The following is a 5,468-nucleotide window of genomic DNA, read 5'->3' as shown; positions in this document are numbered from 1 at the left end:
GTTCCCCACACCCCTACCCTCCCTTCACCCCCTCCACCCTCCCCTATTTACAAAGACTTTCTTTCCGTTTTTTCTTTTTCTCATATTTTTTCTTTTCCCTACCCTTCCCACTTACCCTACACCTTTAGCCCTTTTCTTCCTATTTCACATTGTCAGTTTTGTTGTTTATTTCAATAACTGAAGTTGTTGGCAGCTTAAGTAACAATATTATAACTACAAGATGTTTTATGTGGTCTTATGGCAACCACAAAGAACAAAACTTTGAGAAGTTACATAAAGATGAATAGAAAGGATTAAAACATACTACTAGAAAAACAACATATCATTAGCAAGATTGTTAGGAAGGAATAAAGGAAGGACAAAATGCAGTAAACAGTTAATAAAATGTCAGTAGAAAGTCTTGGCTGGTAAAAATTACTTTAGATGTAAGTGCGTTAAATTCGCTAATCAAAAAATTGGAATGGTTGCATAGATTAAAAAAAAATAAGATTCCATAATATGCTGCCTACATTTTAGCTTTAAGGACAGACAGACAGAAAGGGCAGGGAAAAATATTCCAAGCAAATGGAAAACCAAAAGAGAGCAGGGGTAGCTACCCTAATTTACAAAAGAAATTTAAGTAGAACATTGTAAAAAGAGACAAGGCCATTATGTAACTATAAAGGTATCAATTCATCAAGAGAATATATCACTTTTCTTTTCTTTGTACCGGGGATCAAACTCAGGCCCTTGTGCTTATGAGGCAGGCAGCAGAACCACTGAGCCAAATGCCCAGCCCTCACTTTTAACTGTGTATGTGCTCAACTTCAGAATAACTGAATATCTTAATGAACACGAGAGGAGATGTGGATAACAATACAATAATATCACAGGCCATCAATACCCTGCTCTCAACAACGGGCAGATCATCCAGGAGGAACGCGATAGGGAACACGGGGCTGGAAATGTATCCTATACTGAATGGACCCAAAGGACACATAAAAACTGTTCCATTGGGCCGGGGATTTAGCTCAGTGGTTCCACTGCCTGCCTCACAAGCACAAGGTCCCAAGTTCGATCCCTGGTACCTAAACAAACAAACAAACCGTTCCATCAAACAGCAGCAGAATAGACATTTTCCTCACATACACAAACTCCTCTAGGTCATAACAAACGTTACACTGTAAAACAGGTCTTAGCAAATTGAAGAAGGTTGAAATCAAATCAAGTATATTTTCTGCTCAAAATGGTATGACCTAGAAACTAGTAAGAGAACTGCTGGAAGATCTGAAAGTATTTAGAGATTAAACAACATGATTGGACACCAAGGGCCCAAGGACGACAGCAGAAGAGAAGTTACAAAGTACCTTGGGGAAGAGCTGTGGGTGCCCTTCACGGCAGAGCACCTGCCCCGTGTGCACAAGGCTCCGAGTCCAACCCAGCACTGCAAGGAAAAAACCCTGAGACAAACAACGGAAGCAGAACATGCTAGACTTAGGGAACACAGTGACAGCTGCCCCAGGAGTAATGCTCACAGCAATAAACACCCACATTACAGAGACAGAAACATCCCAAACATGCAAATGTTACACGAAAAGGAACTAAAAGAAGAACAAAGTAAGGCCAAAGGTACTAGAAGAAAAGGAGTAATAATGATCAGAGTGGAATACATAAAATAGAGAACAGAAAAACAACAGGAAAAGGTCAGTGAGGGTAAGAACTGGAGATTGAACCCAGGGAGCGCTGAGCTACAGCCCAGCCCTGAGTTTGTGTTGAGAGATTCCCTCACTAACCAAACCAGGTTGGCCTCAGTTGTGACCCTCACAGCTCAGCCTCTGGAGTAGCTAAGTCACAGGCATGTGCCGTCACATGCGGCTTAAAAGGTTTTTTCAAAAGATAAAAAAAAGAAGAAAAAGACTCAGGCCTGTAGACCAGAAATAAAGACACTATGACAACAGGATGAAATACAGAGCGTTGAAAGGGACTAGTAAAAATCTGCCAAAACATCCAATAACAGAAGCAGTGGATGAGCTCCTAGTAACAGACCTTTCCATGGTTGTATCATGAATAAATCGAAAATCTGAAGATTAAAACGAAAGAGTAAAGAGTCAATAAGTAGGGCTGGGGATTTAGCTCAGTGGTTTGGTGGCCTACGTTGCAAGCGCAAGGACCCGAGTTCGATCCCTGGTACCAAAAAAAAAAAAAAAGAAGAGTCAATAAGTAAAACAAAGTCTCCTATTTTGAAATGGCAAGGACCAGATGGCTTCATAGTAGAATTCCACCAAACATTCAAAGAATTGTACAGATTTTTCTGAAATTCTTCCAAGAAATCAAAGAGGAGGGAATATTTAATTTTTCTCTCCCTCACTCCCGTATGTGTGTGTGTGCGTGTGTGTGGGCGCGTGCATGCATCCAGGCCCTTCACACTGAGCTACATCCCCAGCCCTTTATTTTTATTTTAAGGCAGAGGCTCACTGAATCTCAATGAGTTGCCCAGCAGGGCTCAAACTTGCTATTCTCCTCCCTCAATCTCCCGGGATGCTGGGGTGACAGGCACACACCACAGGGCCAAGGAAGAAATACTTCCAAACTCATTTTATTATGAGGCAAGCATCACCCTGATCCTAAACCCAAACAAGGACATGCCAAGAGAAGAAAACTATAGGGCAACAGCCTTACTGAACACAGATGCAATACTTCTTGATAAGATACTCGCAAATGGAATGCACAAGCACGCACATCAAAACAATCTTGCACCATGATCAAGTGGGACTTACCTCAGGGATGCGAGTATGAGTCGATACACACAAATTTAGTCTGGGGATGTAGCTCAGTGGCACTGTGCCTGGCTTGTAAGCATAAGGTCCTGAGTTCGATCCCTGGTACCAGAAAACAATGTACAAATCTAATGTGATACATCAAATTAATGGAAGGATGTACAAATGACACATGATGATCTGGAGAGATGCAAAAAAAATCACTGACCAGGTTAAACACCTTTTCCTGATAAAAGTCAGTAAGTCAGGTATAGAAATAACGTTCTTCAGATACATCAGAAGCATACAATCAACTCCATAATTAATAGTGATAAGTGAAAGGTTTCCTCCGGCATCAGGAACAAGAAAAGAAGCCCCTGGTCATCACTTCTGTACACACAGTGACTGATCCGAAAAGGAACCAAGAAAGCAAACTCACTGGGCCAGGGACTTAGCTTAACAGCACTGTGCCTGCCTCACAAGCGCAAGGTCCTGAGTTCAATACCTTTTACCAAAAAAAAAAAAAAAAAAAAAAACAGGAAAAATAAAATAAAAAGGAAGCAAACTCATAACAGCATTGAGAAACAAAACAGACCAAGCAAATCTAAGCTAGGATGTGTAGACCTGCATGTGGAAAAGTATAAAACATAGATTAAAAAAAACTGAAGAAAACACAAAAGACAGTCCACATTCATGGATTAGAATAATCAATATTGTTGAAAATGTGCATTATTTTTATTTTTTTATTTTTTTGGGTTTTTTTTTAGACAGGGTCTCACTATGTAGTTGATACTGACCTGGAACTCACTATCTAGACCAGGCTGGTCTCGAACTCACAGCAATCCTCCTGCCTCAGCCTCCCCAGTGCCGAGATTACAGGTGTGTGCCACCACGCCCACCTAGAAAATGTGCATTATTATTAATCAAAGTGATCTCCATTTTCAATGCAATCCCTACTGATCAGTATTTTACACACATACTTGTATAATTTATTTTGATTCACAAAATATTCCAAATACCCAAAGCAATATTCAGTGAAAAGAACAGAACTGGAAACATCATGTTACCTTGAATGCCCGTAACAATGGAATGTAATAAAATTTTTTCCCTTTAAGTCCTTGTTCCTTGAATTTTTCTAGGTAACATATATAAATATCTTGCAAAAATTCAAAATATTGCAACCTTCAGAATAAATGGGTCAATTTTGTCAGGCCTGGCAGTGCACAATTATAATCCCAGCACTCAGGAAGCTGAAGTAGGAGGGCTGCCATGAATTTGAGGCCAGCCTGGGCTACATAGTGAGTTCAGAGTCCAGAGAGCTAACCATTATGCAATGGAACCATTGCACAGTGAGTTCACAGTGAGTTCAAGGCCACCCTGAACCACACAGCAAAACCATGTCTCAATCTCTTCCACAAAAAGATAACCTCCCTGAACAAAAACAAACAATAAATCAAAAGGACACAAAGTTTCACTTTGAGAATAGGTTCTGTAAATAACAACATGAATGTTCTCATTACAAAATCAAGAGAGAGGAGGCATTTATTAATCAGCTATTTTATCAAAATATGTTGCATACCACTATGCCAAAAAATAGTTACAATCCCTTTCTCCCCATTAAAAGAAATCTAGCATTGGATTCCATGTAAAAATCAACCCTTTCTTCTTCCAGCCACATGCTAATATGATGGTAAAATTAACCTCCAGTAGGTATTTTTCTTTTTTGGTACCGAGAGATTGAGCTCGGGTCCTTGTGTGCTTATGAGGCAGGCGGTGTCACCACTGAGCTAAATCTCCAGCCCCTAGGACGTATTTTTCTATATACTAAGATTCTTTTTGAGATAGGGTTTCACTATGTAGTCCAGGCTGCTCTTGAACTTGTGGTGATCTTCCTGCCTCAGCCTCTGGAGTGCTGGAGTTATTGGTGTGTGCCACCATGCCCAGCATACACTAGGATTCTTAGAAAAGAAGAGCTCTCAGGAGGATCTGATCAATTCTTCCATGAGTCTGCGACATCACTAGAGGGCTGGTCAGGGAGCAGTGCACAGAGGGATAATTCATCCCTGGGGAGGAATTACCGGGATAAAGTGTTATTAAGGGAGGATAATTTGGTCCAAGAAAAGTAAGTAGTTCTGTCATATAAACAGTCATGTAATGAACAGAAAGGAAGTCACCTGAGCCTTGACTTTAAGATGTGCGCGGTTCTTTCTCCTGATGGTGGTTTCTCTCCAGCGGCCCAGAGAAACAGGAGGCGAGAATGAGACACAGAGGCATCTTCGGAGCACCGGCTACGTTAAAATTGCAGCGGGAAGCCGAGCAGCGCCCAGGTTACAGGTAACACCCACCAGAACCAGGAAGGCGCCGGCCGTGGGAGTGCCCAGCCGGGGGCCCCTCGCTTACCTCCGCAGGTACAACGGGAAGCTCTCGTGGTGCTCCTGCCTCCCCGATGCCAGCCGCTGCCCCTCAGCCGACCACGCATCGTGGCACAGCCATGAGAGGCGCGCACAGCGCCCCACAGGTGTGCGCCTGTCACCTCTGAGGCGCAAGCGCATCCCAGTGTCGCAGCGGCATCACAGGTACTGACGCTCACCCGACTGGCTCCCACAGACACCGACGCCCACTCGCACTCCTGTTCACGGCACAGGTACGGAAAACCATCGCTGCATCACTCTTCCCGCTCCCGCGATCCCGTTCAACTGGCTACGCACGCCAGTGCGCAAGCGCACAACCGCA

The 5,468-nt window shown here is 42.8% G+C and overlaps 1 protein-coding gene across 1 annotated transcript in view; it reads right to left on the bottom strand.

The window, feature by feature from the left end:
- Positions 1 to 5,468, bottom strand: part of Znf331 (zinc finger protein 331) — a 24,492-nt gene extending 19,024 nt beyond the window's left edge. Inside the window, exons 1-2 of the mRNA XM_033766038.1 lie at positions 5,136 to 5,468; positions 2,757 to 2,858 (exon numbers count right to left, since the gene is read on the bottom strand). The gene's annotated coding sequence lies outside the window, so the exon portion shown is untranslated. The remainder of the gene's footprint in view (positions 1 to 2,756; positions 2,859 to 5,135) is intronic.

Source organism: Fukomys damarensis, unplaced genomic scaffold (genome assembly GCF_012274545.1).
Source record: "Fukomys damarensis isolate Sample0158 unplaced genomic scaffold, DMR_v1.0_HiC HiC_scaffold_19, whole genome shotgun sequence".
Taxonomy (NCBI): domain Eukaryota; kingdom Metazoa; phylum Chordata; class Mammalia; order Rodentia; family Bathyergidae; genus Fukomys; species Fukomys damarensis.
The sequence above is the reverse complement of the archived record's forward strand: the minus strand, read 5'-3'. Positions and strand labels throughout refer to the sequence as shown.